The 21,428-nt window shown below is 41.9% G+C and overlaps 1 protein-coding gene and 1 long non-coding RNA gene across 5 annotated transcripts in view; one reads left to right on the forward strand and one right to left on the reverse strand.

The window, feature by feature from the left end:
* Positions 1-21,428, reverse strand: part of LOC310713441 — a 69,095-nt gene that overhangs the window by 40,588 nt on the left and 7,079 nt on the right. Inside the window, exon 3 of one of the 2 annotated variants that reach the window (XR_014529248.1) lies at positions 1,614-1,685. This is a non-coding gene — a long non-coding RNA (uncharacterized lncRNA). Of the gene's footprint in view, positions 1-1,613; positions 1,696-21,428 lie in introns of both variants that reach the window. The other variant, XR_014529249.1, reaches the window with a different exon arrangement.
* MMP16 (matrix metallopeptidase 16) overlaps positions 1-21,428 on the forward strand; it is a 180,793-nt gene that overhangs the window by 1,624 nt on the left and 157,741 nt on the right. The window contains exon 1 of one of the 3 annotated variants that reach the window (XM_083517305.1): positions 17,500-17,869. The exons of the other annotated variants lie outside the window; for them this stretch is intronic. The gene's annotated coding sequence lies outside the window, so the exon portion shown is untranslated. Of the gene's footprint in view, positions 1-17,499; positions 17,870-21,428 lie in introns of those variants that run through there. 3 annotated transcript variants of the gene reach the window in all.

A 21,428-nucleotide genomic window follows, 5' to 3' on the forward strand; every position in this document is an offset into this window, starting at 1 on the left:
TTTAGCCTCAGCCCAATGTATAGACACTGGATCTGGCTTTTGCAGCACAAACTCTGTACATGTCTACTCAGCAGTAATGCCTATTGAGTTCGGTGGGGCTTGCCTGCACTTAACGTGTGTGTACAGAGTCGCAGCCTAAGTGTGAATGGTTATTAAGTGTGCTGCAATTTCTCCACTTTTGTCCTTTTCTCATATGCTTCGCACAATAATGTCTGTCCATCTGTCTGTCAAATCAGTCCCAGTTTGTCCCTTATGTTATCATCCTTATACATGGCCTCCTTTCATCTTGCTCACCACTGCTGCTGGTTCAGGAGTTGAAAGAGACCACACAAACCATAACAACTCTCATTCCTGTATCAGACTTGATCCGTCTTACTGATTACACACCTGCAGCTCAATCCTTTGCTAACCCCAGTGCTTCTTCAGACCCAAAGTGTCTCTTACTCATGCACATTTGAAATTTTCTTCCACACAAACTCCTGTTCTTCTGGCTCTCAGGATCTCAAGCCTTTCTCTGGATGTGTCCCCCCCTTTTTTTTAGCCATAAGAGGAGACTCTCTTTAGTCTGACCATACAAGACTCACATTTTCTGTGTATGTCAATAATATAATTTGTCTTTCTCTTCTAAGGATACTTGTCTATGACTGAACTTCCCAAACCTGGTCACATTCATCTATTATTTCAGGGCTATCCTGGCTATTCTGTCTTGGCTATATTTTATTTTGGCTTCCTCCCACAACCCTGAATTGCCAACTCTTTCCCCCGATGTCTTGTCATAGGGCTAGGCTGAAAGGTGTGAGCAATGCCTGACACCCTTTGGCCTAATTCTGGTTATGGCTCTTGGAGCTGACTGTGGCAGGAGTGCCACTTAGCCAAACTCCCTCTGCTCTCTAGAACATCCTTTATCCCCCTCTTTATGCTCATTCTTCCAATGAGAAGTGGAGGAGACTGCCAAGGGGAAGGGGAAAAAGCCACCCAATAGCATCACGCCTAGATAGTGCCACATGCAGGGAGTCCGGTAGGCTTTCCAGCTCCAGAAGCATTTCCTCCTGCCACAGCTAGTTGCTGTGCCAGCTGCCTACTCTGCAGGACGCAGGCCAGCAGCAGATGGTGCTAGGACATGAGGAGTGAAAGGATAGTTTAGGGAATCTAGGAAGACACCAGTAAGTAGCAAGGGGGAGAAACTAAACTTACATGGAGCAGTGAAGTAAGGAGGGAAAACTATGAATGAAGAAAAGTTGGAGAAGTGGGTTTAGTGTTTTCCCGCTTCCTGATACAATGTTTCATAGTCGTGCTTCAGAGCCAGTGTGTAATTGGAAGGTCATGTGTGAAAGTGTGAAATTCAATCTATCTATCTATCTATCTATCTATCTATATCTAAACATACTGTATATAAAATTGTCCAGTAGCACCTTAGAGACGAACTAATTTTGTTCTAGGTATAAGCTTTCATGTGCATGCACGCTTCTTCAGATACACACGAAAGCTTATACCTAGAACAAACTTAGTTGGTCTCTAAGCTGCTACTGGACACTATATATATATATATATATATATATATATATATATATATATATATATCTCAACTGTGTCAGACCAACACAGCTACCTACCTGAATCTGTGAAATTCAAGAGTTCGGTTTTGTTCAACAAAGGACCCTCTCCTTTTTTCTTTTCTTTTTTGCCTCTGGCCACCTGAAAAAGAGAGGTGTGGAGAGGGTGTTCATTCAGTTCTTACTTCTGGCTCTGCCTACAGTTAGCAGCCATGCCCTCCTAGTAGACATTAGCCACCACTGCTCTGTTCTGTAGGCCATTTCAAAAGCTAAAGTGGAATAATCCAGGCATAGAAGGATCTTTGCCATTCCTGGAGGCTAGCACACTTGGTTTGTCTGGGGAGCAGGTGGCTGGGATTTCTCTGGTCCTGGAATAAATCTCTTGAGAGCAAAGCGCGGTGTCCTGCCTTATCGTCTTCTGCCTCCTTGAGATCAGCATGGTCTCTGCTACCAGGCTGAAGGGAAATTAATTTACATTTATCTCTCAGTAAGGCTGAGAGCTTTTCAAGTGCCATTTGTAAAAAAAGAACCCGGAGTAGCCGGAGCCACAATGCAGAGGGAACGTGAGGCTAAGGACTTGGCAGGGTTTGGGTGACTCTGTGCCATGGATTTCTCTGTGTCAGCACCAGACCCATAAAACACTTGCACAGGACAATAAATCACGGAGAACCCATCCCTACTTGAGCACAGCAAATTCTGTTCCAGGAGCAATTTAAACAAACATAGAAGTGAGGGGGCTGCTGTAGACCAGAGTCCATTGTAATGGATTTATGGAGGCTAAGCTCACATGCTTGGTAGCATAGGAAATGGAATTTAATTTCACTAGGGCCACTTCAACATGGATCTGTGTTATTTATATTGTTGTTTGGCCATTCTTATAGCATTAAAACAAATACCGAAAGGAGGGCATGTGCGCATACACTCACCACCTGTTGCACATATAGACACGGTTTATGGTGAATATCTGTTTTTGTAAACACTGGATTCTATCCAGCTAAGTTTTAATCAGAGTAGACCGATTGAAGGTAGTTTCTGCATGTGGTGTAGTGGGAAGCGAGGGGCAGATGGGGCTCTTCAACCTGGGAAGATAGCCCATCTAGGAGAAGGAAAACTTTGCTCCCAAACCTCCATTGCCTTGTGGGATATCTTCAGGAGATGAAAATACTAAGAGAGTAAACCCTACAGAATGGAGTCCCTCAGACAGTTGGATGGCTACTTGTGCTCCTCCTTCAGGCAACTCCCGCAGCCATCTGGTGCCAAACATATGGCTGTGCTTCCCTTTGGACCACATCAGTGAGGCTGAGAGGGGGGTCTTGTCATCTGGGCAGCCCAGGACCTCCATACACACTGCCCAGGCTTATGCCCCAGGGAGGTCATTTAGGTGTTGTTAACACAGCAATTTGACTTCACCCCCGGAGGCGCACCCCATTGTCTCTTGAGGCAGATGAATGCCAACAAGACTGATTGAAGTTAATGATTGAAATCATGGTGATTATTTTCAATGGGTCTACTCTGAGTAGAACTAACATTGGCTATAACTCTTAGGCTGCAGTTCTATACTTACATTGGATTAAGCACTATTGAACTCAGTGTGCCTTACCTTTGAGTAGGCGAGTATAACATGACACAATTACTTGGTTTTAGCAGGAGGCTTCCAAACATGTACTCTCCATACGTAATCTGGAAATGGCTGATTCTTCTGGTTTCCATCTCGTATTTTAGTGATATTTTTCTAGAATTACTGGAGCTCAGATTACTATGTGTATGTATATATGCCTTTCTTTGTATGTCTTGGAGTTGCAGACTCAAATTCTGCTAGGTGAGAGCTCTAAGAATGTCAGTATTCAGTAGCATCAAATAATTGTTGACACTGTTAAGGGGGTAGTCCTTAACAGATGTGGTTGTGACCAGGGGCATGGGAAGGAGGTGCAGGGTGTGTGGTCTGCCCTGGGTGTCATCCCTGAGGGAGTGACAAAATGGCACACCGTGGGGGGCGGCACTTACCACGGGGTCTGGCCTGCAGCGTGCCCGAGCCACACTTCTCTCCTGGGAGTGGCATGGTGGCTCAGGGCCCCACGATGCCCAAAATGGCAGCATGGGGCTTGCGTCCGCCAGGCGGACTCCATGGGCAGCTCACCGCGGCACCCTCATGGGCGGATCACGACTGTGCCCCCATGGGCAGTTTCATCCCGCCCCTGCCGCTTTGGGTGCCGGAGCAGCTAGGTACGCCCCTGGTTGTGACACATACTTGTGTATTGTTAGTCACATAAAAAGGCTATGCAATAGACAATGTGAAATCCTGTTCAGTAAAGCGATAAACACTGGCAGTTCAGAACTTGGTATACAGACTTGGCAGTCTTGGCCTTGACCGCAGTTTATCATTTTAAACGATAAACTAATTAATCTGCATGTTATGTAGAGCTGTGCCATGGATTTAAGAGCCTTAGATTCATCTGTTCATTTGATTGTGTGCAGAAGTCTGCTGTCTCTGAAATGAATGAGGATTTGGTTTGGGTGCACACAACAATATGCGTGAAAGCAGACTATTGAACTGGGGGCATCATGCTTATTTGTTACTCTTGAATACTCTGTGTCCTGATTTGGTTGGTTGAATGGATGGTTAACGCCATTGCAAAGAGTCAAGTCATCCTTGAATGTTTGTTACACTCGAGTATGTTCAACGATTGGGCTTAAGAGTCAATTTGTATTAGTCTGCTGCCGCAGAACAAATCTAGAGTACTATGGCAACATAAAAAATAATTCATAGTAGCATGAAATCGGCAAGGAATGAGTAGCTACCAGTGTGGCAGTGTGGGTGGCTTCCCAGTGCTGAGGTTGCTGCCAGTAGACTGAGAGGGGAAAGTTGGCATGGCACAGTAGCATTGGATTGGCTCTGCTGCTGAGCCTGTGCTATGCCAACCTCACTGCTGCCTCACCCCTCTCCTGCTTAGTTACGGGCAGCAACTTCCATGTTGGGAAGCCAGATAAGAAACCCCACTCCACTGACTGCTGCAAGGAAGAACTTGCCTCATCAGAAGGATGTAGTGAACAGGGAGGATATAGGTCAAAGTCAACTACCTGACTGATGCCAGCCAGAGCATTGGGAGGCAGACCACTCTCTAACAGTGGCATAATAGCCAGGTTGAGGAAGGGAGATTATTAAATGAGAAGAAGACTCTTGTGTTCTTCTAGCCAGCTTTAGTAAGGGTGGAAATACCACATTATTCTACTTATTTGATGATACCTAGTCATTTATTTACTAAATCTCTTCCTTGACGGAAACCTTAAACTGGTTCGCATAAAATAGAATAAAAACCTCTTGAGGATGGCACTTGTTACACATTTTTAGAATAGGAGATAATGCAAGGACAAAAGAGGAGGAAGAAGAAGCCTAGTCATGGTGCTCCCAGCATGGTTCCCCTGTGTGCTCTGAGGCTGGTGGGTTGTGTGGCAAAATCATGTTTGCTCTTTTTTTGCTACAGAAAGGAGTTGTGGGTCCATTAGAAAATGCGGATACTGCTGTTAACATGCATGATATACGGTGCAACAACAAATTGCAGTGCTGTGAAACATGGGGGTAGTCAATGACTTGGACTGCAGTGTCCATAGATCAGTATTTCATGTTCTTCTGTAGATTTGGCAACCTGAACTTGCTTGTAATCCCTAATAATAAATGAGAGACTTTAGGAGCATGGGCAGGGTTTGGCTACTGCACATTTCCAGCAGTGGGAGAAGAGATCTGCTGGCAGAGAAACTGCCATGTCAAGTTCCTGCCATTTTGCTTTTCTTACAACCTGTTGGCTACAGCGGGAGGCATGCCATTTTTGTGGGAATGGCAAGGAAATGAAAGGACTTTGGATGTAATACGTCAACACCCACCTCTCCTATTCCCCTTCCATATCTTATTATTCTGCTACTCATCCAGAGGAACATCTGTGCTGGTGGAGTTTTTTTACTGACATGTGGGCTTGCAGTGATATAAGTGTCATCCCACCATCATCCTGTCTTCTCTGCCAGCAGAGCAGCACATAAACTCTCAGCCAACTTCTTGGTGAGGCTTAGATTACACATTTATCAAGTTAAAAATACATGATGGGAAGTTTAATTCCAGAGCCTTGCAAATCTACAAAAGTTATTAGCCCATCTTTCACCTTATCATTCATTTTTGAAATTAAGAAATAGGCCCCATCCCCCAAATTTCATAAAATGTCAAAGCCTAGTTGTCTGGAGGTAATTCTTATCACAGTTGATCAGATGAGTTGCTATTTTCTAGCCCAGTGTTTGCTCCCCGGTTTATCACAGTTGCATGAAAGTCAAAATTCCATAGAATCCTCATAAATCTATATCATTATAATTAGATGTTCTGGTGTCAACCCCTATAGGAGTCAATATTAACTGAAAATCCGGTAGTTGCTGAGAGGTCACATCCTTAACTTTCTGTGTATGCAGTGGCACCTACTTTTAATTAAACATGGTTAGGATTGAGAGCTTTGCATCCATTTCCCACCACAATGTTATTTCTGTTGTTCCGCCTTGCATATACATCATTGGTAAATACTTAGGAGCAATCCAGTGAGATTTTCAAAGCAAGCCTTGCTTTTCTACATGCAGTTCCTTAAGTGACTTTAAACTTCCCCTTTTAATAATCGTGGCAGTTTAATTGCTTATTATGGAACATAACACAGTGGAATCAAAACCTCTGAGAAATGCTGTCAGAAATGTAGAATTTTTCTTCCCCGTGGCAAACAGTGGCTGCAAACTTCCTTGTTTTTCACTGCTAACAGACTTCACAATTAATGGTCTGCTGTTACTGAATTGCTACACATGACCTTTCTTGGTTTCTGCATTTATCTAACACCCTGATCCCTATGCATATTTACCAAGAAATTATCTGTGTCAATTTTAAAATTGAAGTTTTTTTCCAAGTAAAGTATGTTAAAGCACATTTAGCTGGAAGTAAGTCTCACTGAACTAAATGGGACTTAATTCCAAGTAAAAGTCTGAAAGCTATGTGTGCGCTTTTGAGCCACTATTTCTGTTAGGAATAAGTATGGAGAAATTGGGTTAGCAACACCCCTCTTCACTTTTTGGTGTGTTATTATTAGGACGTTGGGATGCTGAAGTATTCTAATGAGAGCTTATTAAAAACCATCCCAAGAAACTCAAAAGAAGAAGTGAAGAATATCCTGTTTCTTATGAATTTTGGAGCATATTAACTGTCTTCATATTGCTCTTGTGCATGCATTCCACCCTGAGATGGTAGTAATGCCTGGTAGAAGGAACTGTGGTCATTATTAGCACCTATTCTCAAATTGTGAGGTTGAAGCTGGTTTCCAAAATGGTTGGAAATGGTTTCTTGATTCTGGTCCTGCAACATTGTTCTTCTTGACCAGGGGCTCAACTCTCCCTATTCATGATCTAGTTAAGTTGCACAGTGTAAAGAAGTACTTTCTTTTATCTGTCCTGAATTGTCCAACATTTAGCTTTCTTTGTTGACTGTCCGTGAATTGTACTGGTATAAAAGAAGGAAAGAGCTTTTCTCTGACCACTTTCCCACACCATACAAAATTTTATGTGTCTTCTATCGTGCCTCCTCTTATTTGCTTTTCTCTAAAGTAAAAAGCCCCAAACTTTTCTCCTAAGGGACTTGTGCTATCTCATTGATCATTTTGGTTGCCCTTTTTGAACATTTTCCATCCCTACAATAGTCTTTTTGAGGGGAGATGGCCGGAACCGTACACAGTACTCCAAGTCTAGTCTCAACTTTCTTTGTATAATAGTGTTATGTTATTGCCAATGTTATTTTCACTTCCTTTCCTAATGATCCCTAGCATGGAATTTGCCTTTTTCACAACTGCCTCACTTTGGGTTGAAGCACTCATTATGCTATCCACTAGGACCCCAAGGTCTTATTCCTGGTCAGTCTCTTTTCTGTTCAGACCCCATAAGCATGTATGTGAAACAATTTTTGGCTGCAATGTGGATCCTTTTTCACTTGCCTGCATTGAATTGCACTTGCCATTTTATTGCCCATTCACTTGATTTGAGAGATCCTTTTGGAGTCCTTCACTGTCTCATTATTTTAAGGACTCTGAACAATTTAGCACCACCAGCAAACTTGGCCACCTCACTTCTCACCCCTAACTGTAACTCATTTCCGAACAAGTTAAAAAGCATAGGTCCCTATCCAGATCATTGGGGAACTCCTCTTCCTTACATCTCTCCATTCGGAGAACTGTTCACCTAATCCTACTCTGTGTTTCCTTTTGCAACGTCTCTTATTCCATGACTGCTCAGACTACTCAGACTTTGGTGAGATAATTTGTTGAAAGCTTTTTGAAATTCCAAGTATGCTATGTCAACCGAATCACTTATGTTGATATGCTTGTTGACACCCTTAAAGAACCCTAATAGGTATCTTGTCAAAAGTGTTTTGAAAGCCTAAGTATATGATGTCAACTGGATCAACCTTATCTATATACTTGTTGACACTGCTGAGTGAGATGAAGGAACCAACCTGGACCCTGTGATCGTCAGCATATTTGGGGCGAGGAGGTAAGTTGTTCTTCAGGTCTGTTGGCCATACTGGAGGTTTGGCCTTCCTCATAACAACTTTGGCAGATAAGGCCAAATAAGTCACAGCTGGAGGGGAGGTTGTAAGCCTCTGGCTGCCCCTTGAAGAGAATGGGGTATCCCATTAAAGGGTTCCTGGAGGGGACACTCCTATCTGGATGCCCATTGGGGCTAGGGCCATAGCACTCCTCCAAAGGCAAGTTTGGGGTGTCTTACCAATTTGATGTATGTCATAGTACTTCCTTGCCATTGACTCAGCCTCATGGAAATCTTCCAGCAGGCAGATTTCCTCATGGAAATCCTCATGGAAATCTTCTAGCAGGCAGGCTGGATGAACCAGTTTCAGGGCTGTCTTAACCATATGCGGCGCCAGGATGCAAAGATCTGCCTGGCATCCCCCCCCCCAACCAGGTTGCCCAGTCCCAGGTACGCAGGAGGGCAGAGCTGGCCGGCTGCCTCAGCATCTCTCTGGCTCAGTTGCCCCTGAACTCATGGTGCAGAGCCACCCGCAGCAGAACAGCCCACTGCGGCACTCCAATCGACGGGTGGGTTCTTCTCCAGACTCAACTCTCGGGCCCTGGACTCTCGGCCTGGCGCCCCTGAGAGCCCGGCACTTGGGTGCCCTGCACCTGTAGAGCCTATGGGTAAGACGGCCCTGACCAGGTTATGCCCAGTGCCTAAGCCTAAGCCATCTGTAATCAGTAAAGTTGTGGCCTAATTTGAAACAAAGATCATTGTCACGAGAGGCTATTCAGATACATGCATGGTCTGGGGTTGGGGGCTCACAGCACGTGGGTCTGCAACTATCTTTTTGCAGAAATGTAGACCTTTGATAACATCTTCAGACAACATTACTTTAGGAAAATTTACATTAAAAAATACTGTACAGCCCCCACCCCCAATAACATATGTTCACTGGGTGGCTCATAAGAAATAATTGTGCCAAGAGCTTTATCTTTTGAACGGAGGTTGTATGCTATTTTGATGGTGTTTATTTCACTTATTTGGTTGCTTGGCAACCATTTACACCACACTGCTGCTTATTGTCATTCGTTGTAAGCATATTTTAACATACTGGTGATGGTATTTAAGGATTCCCATCTTCAAAGAATTCACATTTAGCATTAATACTAGTAGTAACATTTAGAACTGCTACTTCACTAATTATGTAGTAATGATTTCTGTGTTTACGCCAAATCATTTCTTTGTTTGTTTCCAGACCTTGGCTGAGTTTTAATGATGGATAATATGACAGGTGTATGTATACCTTAAGACTTAATTTATTCAGGCTTATATCCATATAGTCAAGTATTCCTCCAAGTATTGGGGAAGAGCTTTAGCTCAGAGTTGGAGCTCAGACTTTATGTACAGAAAGTCCCAAGTTAAATCCCTAGCAACTCTATGTAGGGCTGGGATTGGCAAAAAACAAAAACGAAAAACACCATTTGTGAAGGGTCACTACCAGTCAGTAAAGACAGTGCTGATCTAGATTGCACCCCAGCAGTCTGACACAGCATACGACAGCTTCCTATGCAACCCAAAAACAGATGGGCTCTTCAAAGATTTGAAATCTTTTTTTCATTCTCAAGGTTGCAGTGCAGAAGAGGCACTTGGCAAAATCCGCTTGCTGCCACTGCAAGTGAGAGGAGTTTGGAACTGATTTTGACACGAGCATTACTGTTAAAGTACAAAATTGTTTCTTTCTTTTTAACTGCTACAGTAGTTGTATCGCTAAACCACATGTTACCATTTGATTCCCACGAGAAGCCTGAACCATTGTGCTCTTGCTCAGGGGAAAAGGCAATGCTGGTTTTTCTAAAGGACTTGCTTGTGAGCTGTTTTCTAGCACGGATTTCATACATCTATCTGTATATCTATCTGTCCCGATTTAGACCGGTACGGGTAGGTTGCTTTTGGTTTCTGGTCTGAAGCCATGTAGAAGGAGGAGGAAAGGGGGCATTTGTGAAGCGCCTGCAGTTCTTCTATTGGTATTGAAGGGAAATAAAGGTAAAAAAGCAAATAGGAAACTTTGTTCTCTGCTGTTTCACACACAGCAAAAAACAAAGCCCTTCTGTAATTATTCATATCTTCAGGGCACCCATTTCACACTACATCAAATGGGAAGGTTCTCAGTAGGAATGAAAAATCTGTCAATTTTGGTTTCTCATTTTCCTTCAGTTCACATTTCTGGATTTGCTTTTTAAAAAAGTTGTCATGACAATTCACCAGCATTTTTGTGTGAATTTGTCCTAATATACACATTTTGTATGCAATTTTGCCCAATGTCTGCATTTTTGCAAAGCAATTATCTATAATATCATACACTTTGCCCTAGTGTATGCATTTTGTACACATTACTTAGGAGGAGAAGAGTATTGCAATATTCAGAGAAAAGTGAATTCCAAAAGATGGCCGTGTTTGGGTTTGTGCATTGCTTTAGATTAGAATGTTTGCTTTTAAAACTGAAGTGACTTTCTCATTCATCCCTAGCTCACAACCCAATGCTATGAATATTTACTGAGAAGTGCTCAGTAGGTCTTACTCCCAGGAAAGTCTGCATAGGATTGCCGCTTCAGTTGTTTGAGCAAGATCTTTTCAATTGTACAGTTTTTGTCAGATCTAATTTTTAGGTACAAAATGAAAAACTGTTTGGTGTTCTTCATAGTTGAGAACCCCTCATTGGTTACTAGGCTCTGAAAAGAGCAGCTGAGAGGGTAATGCAGTAAGAATACAGTAAGTAAGTAAGTAAGTAAGTAAGTAAGTATGGAGAATACAGTAAGTCCACAACTTATGCACATTTTAACTTGCACACGTTGGGTTTTACACACTTGGCAAGGAGAAAGAAGAAAAATAAAAAAGGGGATGGAAAGGGAGCAGGTGTCCCAGAAAAAAAGACTGTCACAACCCTACCCACCATAGCACCCAATGTTTGTTTTGTTTGTTTATTGTTAATACGGCCAACAGCCAGCATACTATTGTGTGATGGGATGATGAGCTGCTTGTGCATAAAATCCAAGTCCCTCAGAGTTCGGTCAAGTCCGCAAACCTCTGTCTGTAACGGAGCCCCTTAAGCATGGCTCCGTCAGTCGCTGGCAGATTCCGACAGTGGTTGCTTTCAGAATCTCTTCCAACATAAAAGCTCCTTAACGGAAACACGTCTTCTGGACTCTCTGCGTGACAGTTTCCGGCGAGGAGTGGGTGTCCCTACAGGAGGTCCTGAAACCTCCCCACTGTTTTCGCTGGAAGTGTCTCTGAGCCATCCCTCCTGCTCACTTTCCCTCGGATCACCTCCTCTCCCCCTGCTGGTTCCCTCTTCAGCTGCTGAGTCTCTCCCAACCTGTGTGAGCCCTTCCACCTCCCGTCCTTCCGATGGCAGTTCCCTGACATATTGCAACCAATGTGTTTTGATTATAGGTAACTTTTGCTTTAGGTGCTATTCCTGGAACATAACCCCCATGTAAGTTGCAGGCTTACTGCATGTCAAAAGGATTGTGGAATAGTTGAGTGGTACATCAGATGATGGGTTGGCCAGGTCAGTCCTGAGTAAAACCAAATCCATAGATCTATCCTGAATTTGGCAGGCACAGCATTTTTGTGCTGTCTCAGCAGAGCCTAACTCTGAGTTCTTGAAGATGGGACTTTTGTTCTGCATGTTTCTGACTCATTCTTTGATTGTTTCCCATCTTCTTTCCATACCATTTTGAAGGATGCTAAACCACTGATTCTAGATGAATTCCAGGGAAATCCAGCTTCTTTGGATTAAGTCTTCAGTATTTTTATACCAGTCTTCATGCAGAAGCAACTTCTAATAATTTTTGGTAAAGGGGAGGGGGGATTCAGCAGCAGAAAGCACTTTCTATATTTCCTTTGATCTTCCTTTGAGTCCTCCATCAGTACAAGGAAGGTACTCACTGGAGATTCGGGCTATTATGATGAAGCTTATAAGGGGGACAATTATAAGGTCTTAATTGTTTTGAGCTTCATTAGCAAAGTAGCAGCACCCACAATAAAATCAAGTAGATCTGTTTTCTGAATATTTTGACAAACATTTCTCTACTGACTAATTAATAAGTTTTTCAGTTATAATAAGAACTAATAACTTTTCCACTTGGGGACTATTTGAGACTCTTTTTAGAAGAGCAGAGGAACTGACAGAGCATCCGAGGTCTATTATACTTTAATACATAAAGATTCAGTTTAGTAGATTCCTGTCTCTTATATCCACATTTTTCAGTCCCTAAAAACATGAAGTAGAGGGTCATAGGCATCACTGTAATAAGGAATGTGTTCTAGAAGCAGTGCTGGAAATGTTGAAAGATGGAGAAGGCAGAGTCGAAAAGCAGTGTTGATCTAACTGGGGGAAATTCTTCTTGTCCTCATAGGTCATTAGCTGAGAGGCTATTCACAGAGAGGTCATTCGGCACAAACCTTCATGGAATAAAAGGCCATTCGTGTCAGCGGAGGTTGTGCAGGAGAATTTCTCACTGGATTGCACCACTGACCTTTAAACGTAGAACTGAAGGCTCCCATTTAGCATGAGATTCTTTCTGACCATCTCATTAGAACACAGCCATTCCTTGGTGTATCTCAACATGGATTGTGGTAATTGGGACCATAGCTGATGATCATCAGGTTTCTCAATTCTTCAATGGGTGCATAGTGAGTTACTCCCCTTGTTTAGGCTGTTCCAGGAATAGGATGTAGACTGTGGCAAGCAGAAACTGAATTTCCTTCCCTCATTCACATTCTGTTCCATTCTTCAGGCCCTACCGTTTCCCTCAGGCGTCCAATCTCCAGTTGACCTTTATAATGTATTCCCAACTTTTATTTTGGTGGGAGAGGGAGAGATGGCATGGGAGACAGAGACTTCATGCATTTGCTGCATTTCTAATATTAGCTACCTGTATCCAAAGCAGCTAATGTTTTTGTTGTTGCGTAAAAACTATGGTTGCAATACTACATCCAGTTACACATTTATACAACTATTGTTTTCCCCAAGTGTGGTTATGTTTGGTGAGCTGGATTTCTGCTATATATCAGGAATAGTTTGGTATCCTATGTGAGTGTTTGGTTTCTAATAAATTGTCAGCATATTTGCTTGGATTATTTCGGATCAGTGTCAAGAAGGAGGCCCATTTATTTTATCTATTTCATGTATTAAAATATTTCTAGACTGCCCACTTGTAAAATATCACAGTGATGTACGGCAATGAATGCAGATATAACTGAACATAAAACACCATAACATCAATACAAAATAATTGTAAAAATGTCAGGCTCATCTCAGGAAAATTAGGCCTGTTGGCATAAAAAGGTCTTCAAGACAAATCTGAAAGTTAGTAATGAGGATGCCTGTCAAATCTCTGCTAGAAGAGTCCATGGTATAGGACTGGTGACAGTGATGGCTGGTGTCCCATGGGACTGGTGGGGCAAAAGGCATGGAACCCAACAGCAGATGGAGCCAGAGACAAAGACAGATGGAGTCATCACATTCTACTTCTGCCCCCATCCTCCTCCCTGCTGAGTTCTACAAGGGCAAAACTGAGACTAAGGAAGGGGAAACTCACAGCCAGGGCCACTCCCTGGACTGGATGCAAGTAAGAAGGTAGGCAGATGGGAACTGGCTGAGGTCAGACTGAAGTTCCCCATTTGCCCTGTTCCACTGACCAAGAACACCAAAGGCCCAGCTTCTAACTGAGGTCCATTGTGCATCTGTAATGCAGGGGACGACTAATAGCACTCCTCAGGGTATAAGGGCTCAGTCATTATTTTTATTTTTTTCTTTCAACTGAAACAAGATGCCCTATGTACTTAAAGCCATTCAAGTTGCTAACAAACCATGAAATGAATCCCAGGGTATTAGAACCCTGATTGTGAAGAACAACTCTGGTTGAGGCAGCAGTATATAATTTTTGTTATTAGCCTGAAAAACAAATGCTGATTCTCTCTGCAATACTCATCACCGTTATCTGGAATTCTTCTTTGGCAATCACTCGTAGCCAAGTAAGATTGTCTTCCATAAACATGGTTTTAACAATAAGTCCGTAAGTGACTGTGGAGGCCAATTCTGGATCCACACGTCCTTCCACAGTGGGGACATGGGTTTCTGAGTGGGAGTTGATTTGCCAAGTGTGCTTTCCTCCTAGCACGTTTCTCCCTTGCATCCTGAATTCGAGTGTCTTCAAAGTCCATGACACCTTTGGTAAAGGCTGTTCTCCAACTGGAGTGCTCGCAAGCCAGTGTTTCCCAGTTGTCCATGTTTATACTACATTTTTAAAGATTTGTCTTTAAACCTCTTTTGTTGACCACCAGCAGTACGTTTTCCATTTTTAAGTTCGGAATAGAGTAGTTGCTTTGGAAGACAATCATCAGGCATCCGCACAACATGACCAGTCCCACAAAGTTGATGTTGAAGAATCATTGCTTCAACAGTGGTGATCTTCACTTCTTCCAGTACACTGATATTAGTTAGCCTGTCTTCCCATGTGTAAAAATTTTCGGAGACACCATTGATGGAATCTTTTGAGGAGTTGGAGATGGCATTTATAAGTGGCCATGTTTCAAAAGCATATAGTAAGGTTGGTAGTACAGTAGCTTTGTAAACAAGCATTTTGGTTTCCCTGAGAATGTCCCAGCCCTCAAACACTCTGCAATTCATTCAGGAGAAAGCTGCACTAGCAGAGCTCAGGTGATGCTGGGTTTCGGCATCAATGTTGGCCCTTGTGGAAAGATAACTGCCTAGGTAGGAGAAGTGATCAACATTTCCCAACGTTACACCATTGAGTTGGATTTGTGGCACTGCAGAGGGGTTATTTTGTACTTGTTGGTGCAGCACTTTGGTGTTTTGGATGTTGAGTGATAATCATCACAATTATCTGGAATTATGTCCCACTGAAGGCAGTAGGACTTATTTCTGAGGAAACATGCTGAGGGTTGCACTGTATGGCAGTTTTTCCAGCTCTCTGATTGCAAAGTGACAAGCAGATTTCACTGGTGTGTCTACAAAAGCGGTGTACTTGATATACTTAGCATAACACACTAAATCCTGATTTGGAGGTACACTTGGGATTTAACCAGGGTAGAGGCAATAAGCCATGGTTAGCATTAAAGCATTCAAAAAGGTTCTTTACTAAAGCTAATATAAATGCTTAAATGAAGGGATCCTTTTAGGCACAGTTATTAATTCCTGGCCACTCAATGACAGCCTCATCTCTGCTCCAGTCTGTTGTCTGCATCAAAATATTTTGCTTTGTTCTCCTTGTGCATTATTCCTGCTGCTATTAAAAGTTGCTGCTTTGAAAGGCCAAAGGGCTTCCTTTGAGTGCTGTTGCATGCTGTTTTTCAGAGGGCTGACTTTTAAAGACTACAATGGTATAATTTGCAAGACTTCTGGGGGGTGGGGGGAAATTCAAAAGCTAAGCATCAACAAACTCAAAGCTTACCATCCTGTGGTGCATGCTAGTATTTGACACCACCATGTGAGGAGTAGAGGTCTGAGTCTGAAGAGCACTCTTTTCAACAGCTAGTAGGAACAAGAATAGGTGTATGCTGCAGCGATGATGTGCTTTATTCTCTCATTGAGCACACCAACAACTCCTTTGATTTCTATATATTTGCCCATAATTTAGGTCACCCCAAATCTAGGTACCTGGGGCATATTCAACCCTTAACATCTCAGTGTGGGGAATTGCCACATCATCCTTATGGGTAGCAACGATTGCAGCTGAGCTCTGGCTGACTTCCTTTGCATGTCATAACCTATGGCTTACCACACGTGATTGAATTACTCCTGTTTTGCTCTATTCCACTCTTCCCAGCTCATGCTTGTGGAAAACAAACTCTGATCCCTGGATTAACATTACATCTGAACCAGGATCATGGCTTGTTTTACTCCAGAATAGCTATGATCTGTAGTCACAGTTTGTTCTTGGTTTACTGATCTTGCTTGATTGGAGCAAAATAAATCATGATCTCTGGTTTGGGCATAATACTAATGCAGAGATTGTGGTTTATTTCCACCCCCAGCAGGAACTGGGAGGTGCAATAAAATAGCCCAGAAATAAAACCCAGTCAGGCCTGTCGCTTGGCATTTATTAATGCCTTATTCTATCCTTGCAGGACTGTTTTTCTGTTTTGGTCAACCCTTTTCCTCCTGTAAACTTCATTCTAACCTTGTGTGAACAATTTTTGTCAGTCTCACACATCCTGTCTGACCTTGTAAAGGGGAATACATTGTGTGGAAAAATATTCAACAGTCTTTTTGAAATTGAGATGAATGTTCAGTTTCTTTCTTGTTCATTAGATCAGTAATGTGCAAGAAATGTAAATATGCCTCTGAAGTCTGAATCTCTTCATGAACTTGCTTGGTCTTTTCTGCACTTGATAAGTGCTTTGCAATCAAGGGCATTTAAAAGTGTTTCTGATTTTCTTTTGTTATACTGAGGACAGAAGGGTTGGGGCTAAAGTTTTATGCACCATCCTTTGTTCCCATTTGTAATTACATTCATTGCCTTTTTATTGCTAATGCTTCACTATACATCCTTATTTTCCTACTGCATTATTAAAAATCCTGAAAGATATGTGTAATGTGTCAGTGCTAATAACCAGCAAATAAAAACTCTTGACTGAATTTTCAAGGCATACACAGCTGGGTATAAGCATATCTCTCTGTTTTGGTTTCTCATTCTATCATTCTTAAGTTCAGTTCTCCTCATTTCCACACCAACTTACCATGAAAATTGATCTGCATTTTGATCCAGATTTTTGCTAATAGACATATTTGTGTACAATTTTGCCTAATAACACATTTTTGCAAAACAGTTTCTTCTCAAAATAATGCAACTTTTAAATGTTGTTATAGCATGTTTGTGAACCCTCTACTCCAGTAAAGGCTGGAAAACTGCATTGCTAAATTTGGAGAAATGTGAATTTCTAAGGATGGCTGTGTTTCAGTTCTTGCACTGTTTTGGAAAGTGACAATTAGGTTGGTTCGTCTTGACATCCAAACTGAATAAAATTCCTCTCCTATCCCAATGCTCAGACTTCTGCCCACTCAAAGAGGCAATGTCCTGGTTCCCTTTCACTGATACTATAGTGGTTTTCTATTTAACCTTTGTTTTCTTGGCCCTGTTCCAACTGCCACAAATGTTTGATCCTGGAAAGGAAAAGTAGAGGGAGAATTTTGAGTATGCAGACTTAAAGGGTCAGTAATGCCCCTTCGGAGTCTAGGTTTGGCCTACAGGTGACCAGGTAGTGCTCTTTGTTCCTGCGCTATCATTGACTACAACTCACGAGGATGGTTTAATGAAAACTCATGCTGCTGAAATAATGGTGTTTTAAGTGAGGTTGTCTTTCCCCATTTCGAGAAATAAGGGTCTGGCATGATTTTGCTTGAGAGAAAAATGATTTGAACAGAACCATCTTCTGCCAGTAATAACCGTGTAGTGCCTTATATTTTATTTATGTTTACTTACATTTCTATCTTGCTTTCAGACTGAAAGTCTTAATAGGGCCATTGGAACATCCTCCATTGAGGGCCAAGCTTGAAGTGATGCTGGAGATCAGTGAGCACTATCATAGTGGGCTTTTTAAAAAAGAGTTAATAATCTATTCCCCTCCTCCCCAATATGAGATCAGGATCTTTGTGCTGGGGGAATTATCATTTTCTGCACAACCTTATGCATTTCTACCCAGTGCAACTCTATGCATAGCTATCCACTTCATTTATTGCTGCTTACTCCTAGGTAAGTGAATATAGCACAGCAGCCTTGTCCCAGCTACTTAACTTTTTCAAATCTACCCTCAAAAGCTGCAAACAGCAGCTTTGAAGGAATTTTTTTTAGACAGATTTTGTATCCGTTGAGTTTGTTGAGCCTTCCATTTGTTTTGGCAAATTTTAGTGCTGGAGGTATAACGTTCTGTGTCAATGACACTAAAACAGTAAAGAGAAAAACTTCAGTTGGTTGCCCTGTTTCAAGATTCTCCTGAGCGCTGCTTCCCAAGAATAAATATTATATGTGAGAATACCTTTTTCATAGGAGTTGTTTGACTCTGATCCTGTAGGCTCTTATTATCAAACACACATATATGTTTTGCCACGGACATTGAGGGTTCCCCATTGCATATACCCTTTTTAACACCTGCTAAAAACTCTTATGGTTAGACAAGCCAACCAGACGTAAATATTAATACTGCTGGTTTTTTTATACTGAATTTTTCGAAACTGATTTTAAACTTTGGTAATTTTGAAGAGCTTAGGAATTTGGAGAAAGCTTCTGATTGGAAGGTGTTACAGTGATGATTATGACAACACTTAGCATTTATAGAGAACTTGCTGATTTGTTTATTTTCACAGTGTTTTGTAAATTGCTCATCGTCTAACATTGTGTATGCCATCAAATGCCAACAGTGTCCTTCAGCTCTCTATATTGGACAAACAGGCCAAACCTTATGCCAAAGAATAAACGGACATAAATCTGACATCAAGAATCACAAAACAGAGAAACCAGTAGGAGAACACTTCAATCTCCCAGGACATTCTATACAAGATCTCAAAGTAGCTGTTTTACTACAAAGGAATTTCAGAAATAGACTGGAAAGAGAAGCTGCTGAATTGCAACTCATTACCAAACTTAAAACCATGGAGAGACCTGGTCTGAACAAAGACATTGGATTCTTATCTCGTTATACATGATTAAGCCATTTCTCACCTTCTCACCCCTTGCCTTTTCCTGTAAGACCTATTACAGTCGTTAAGAGTCGTCAACAGGCTCATCTCAGCTATCTGCCAATCTCCCATTCCCACCACCCTTCTGAGTAATACCCCTCCCCACCTTCTCACTATATAGAAGGATCTGGCAACTTCTGTTTCAGTGTATCTGAAGAAGTGTGCATGCACACGAAAGCTCATACCAAGAACTAACTTAGTTGGTCTTTAAGGTGCTACTGGAAGGATTTTTTTTATTTTGTAAAACACTGTAAATCTTACCATGAGGTAATTCAGTGTATTATCTCTATTATTGATCATGGGGAGTGACGTGAGGCTAAATGCCTTACCTAAAGCCTTTTTGGGCATGCCAGCAATTGATTTATTAGAAGCGGCAATGGGATAAGGAGAAATGGACTATCTTAGACAAAAGAGCTTTCCAACCCAGGAGTCCAAATCTGGGGACGCATGGACCCTTTCTTATATGGCCAAAGGAGAAGTTATCATGCAGAGCTAGAAGGGTTTTGTCAGGGCCACTGGCCAGCATTGACTGTTGGCATCAGGTGCCATTATGTATGCACCATAGATAGGCAAAATGTAATAGTAGAGCGCAGAGAGCCAATTCTAATTTTCAGTGACTGAAAATAATTAAGAACTTGTGCTTTGAGAGTGGAGCACAAGGCTGCAGGGAGATCCCATCTCTGTGCAGCGGTCAGTGCATTTGTACGAAAGGTCCCAGCTTCTGTCATCTGCTTACTAGTGCTATAGGGTAGTGTGATTGAAACTACTTATTAGCATCTCGGGGAAAAAGTACAGAAATATTGGCTTAATTTCTTAAAGACAGCCACTGCCTATGTACTTGATGTTTTCTTTATAAGGGCGGTAGAGGTTGTCAAGAGATGCCTGGAAAGCAATTTCATGTAAAGAAAATGATATCTCGCTTGAGGGGAAGAAAGACTGTAGGGTAAAAAGTTAAGTTGTAGTTTAATCAACCATGACTACTTCAGAAGAGGCATTTATAGCAGTGCTTAAAAAGATATGAAGGGGAGGGGAACCCATTCTTCTATATGCTATCCATTCTTAACCTCTGGGGGAATAAAGTGAAGGGCGAATGTACAAATTTCAGAAGATTTGCTGGTGCAATTTCCATTTTCAGGGTTGTAAATAATTTCTCCTCCTGGAAAGTAAAGCCCACATTTTAAATACCTGCAATAATACTAGTCTTATTAAAGTCTCTTGGATGCATAGTATTGAAGATCTGATGGAGAGAAGTTTAACCATGATTACTTGCTTGCATGAAACCAAAAATTCATGTGCAGTTCAATGCTCGGTGTGCTGTATTTACTGGGATGCAAGTCTGCTGTGTCCAGTGAGGTACAATCTTATAAGCTTCCTAGAGTTCCAGTAAGGAGAAAAGGCAAGCTAGAAAATTATTATTATTATATAATAATAGGCAAGCTAGAAAATTATTAAATTATTATTATTATAGAAATAAATACAAAAAGTAGTACACATAGGCTGCAATCCTGTTATATATATGCTTGGTTGTAAGGTAATCCACTGGGCTGTTAATAGAGTGTAAATTTATCTCTTATGACCCAGATTATAATTAATACTAAAGCAGGAATTAGGTTGTAGAGTCATGCAGCCACTTTTCAGTCTTGGGTTTAATCTGGATTCTTTACTGAGTTTAGTAACATATCCAGCTTCATTATAATGCCTGTGGATGACATTCACCTGGAATACTGAAAACAGTTGTCGTTGGCATCCGTCTGTCTCGGGAGACAATGGAGGAGTGCACCTTTGGGAGTGAAGTCAAATTGTTAGAAGTTGCAGCGTCTGCTGTGGCTGTAGAGACCGATACGAGAGTGACTTGTTTTGTTGCAGCTGGGGCAGATGAAAGTGTCCAGTTGTGCTTCTACAAATGCACCATGGCGTTTCTTTTAGTAACCTTACAGGAAGCTGCCTTATACTGAGTCCGTCTATTGGTCCATCTAGCTCAATATTGGTAGTGGCTGTCCAGGATTTCAGGCAAGAATCTTTCTGAGCCTTGTTAGGAATTGAATCTGAGGTCTTTTGGCATGGAAAGCATGTGTTCCACCATTGATCTTCCCCAGTGGTTTTATGCTTTTTGTTTATTTACAGCTACATAGGTTGTGTTGCAGACCAGCTGACTTCCCATTTTCTTCTCTGTCCCCTCCACCCACCCAACTCATCAAGTTTTTAAAAAATGAAATGAAGAAGCCACCAGGCTAGGCAATTGGTGATTAAAACATGCAGCTATTTCCCTCAGGAAAGCTGAAAATCTATATGCAAGTTCCTGTAACATTTTCTTCCCTTTTGTTGTCTTATTAGTGAAACCTGTGCCTAGTATTTAATCAGTACTAGGAATATTTATGTAGCTTAGGAATTTTAAATGCTTTCCCTGCTTTGCTATCCTTTATGATGGTTTGACCCATTTTGTTCTGGAGTACAGTCCTATACGTGTCTAGTCAGAAATGAGCCCTGCTGAATTCAGTGAAGTTTGCTCCCAAGCACAGTGGTGCCTCGGGTTACATACACTTCAGGTTACAGACGCTTCAGGTTACAGACTCCGC

Source organism: Podarcis liolepis (assembly GCF_965112155.1).
Source record: "Podarcis liolepis genome assembly, chromosome: 8".
Classification (NCBI taxonomy): domain Eukaryota; kingdom Metazoa; phylum Chordata; class Lepidosauria; order Squamata; family Lacertidae; genus Podarcis; species Podarcis liolepis.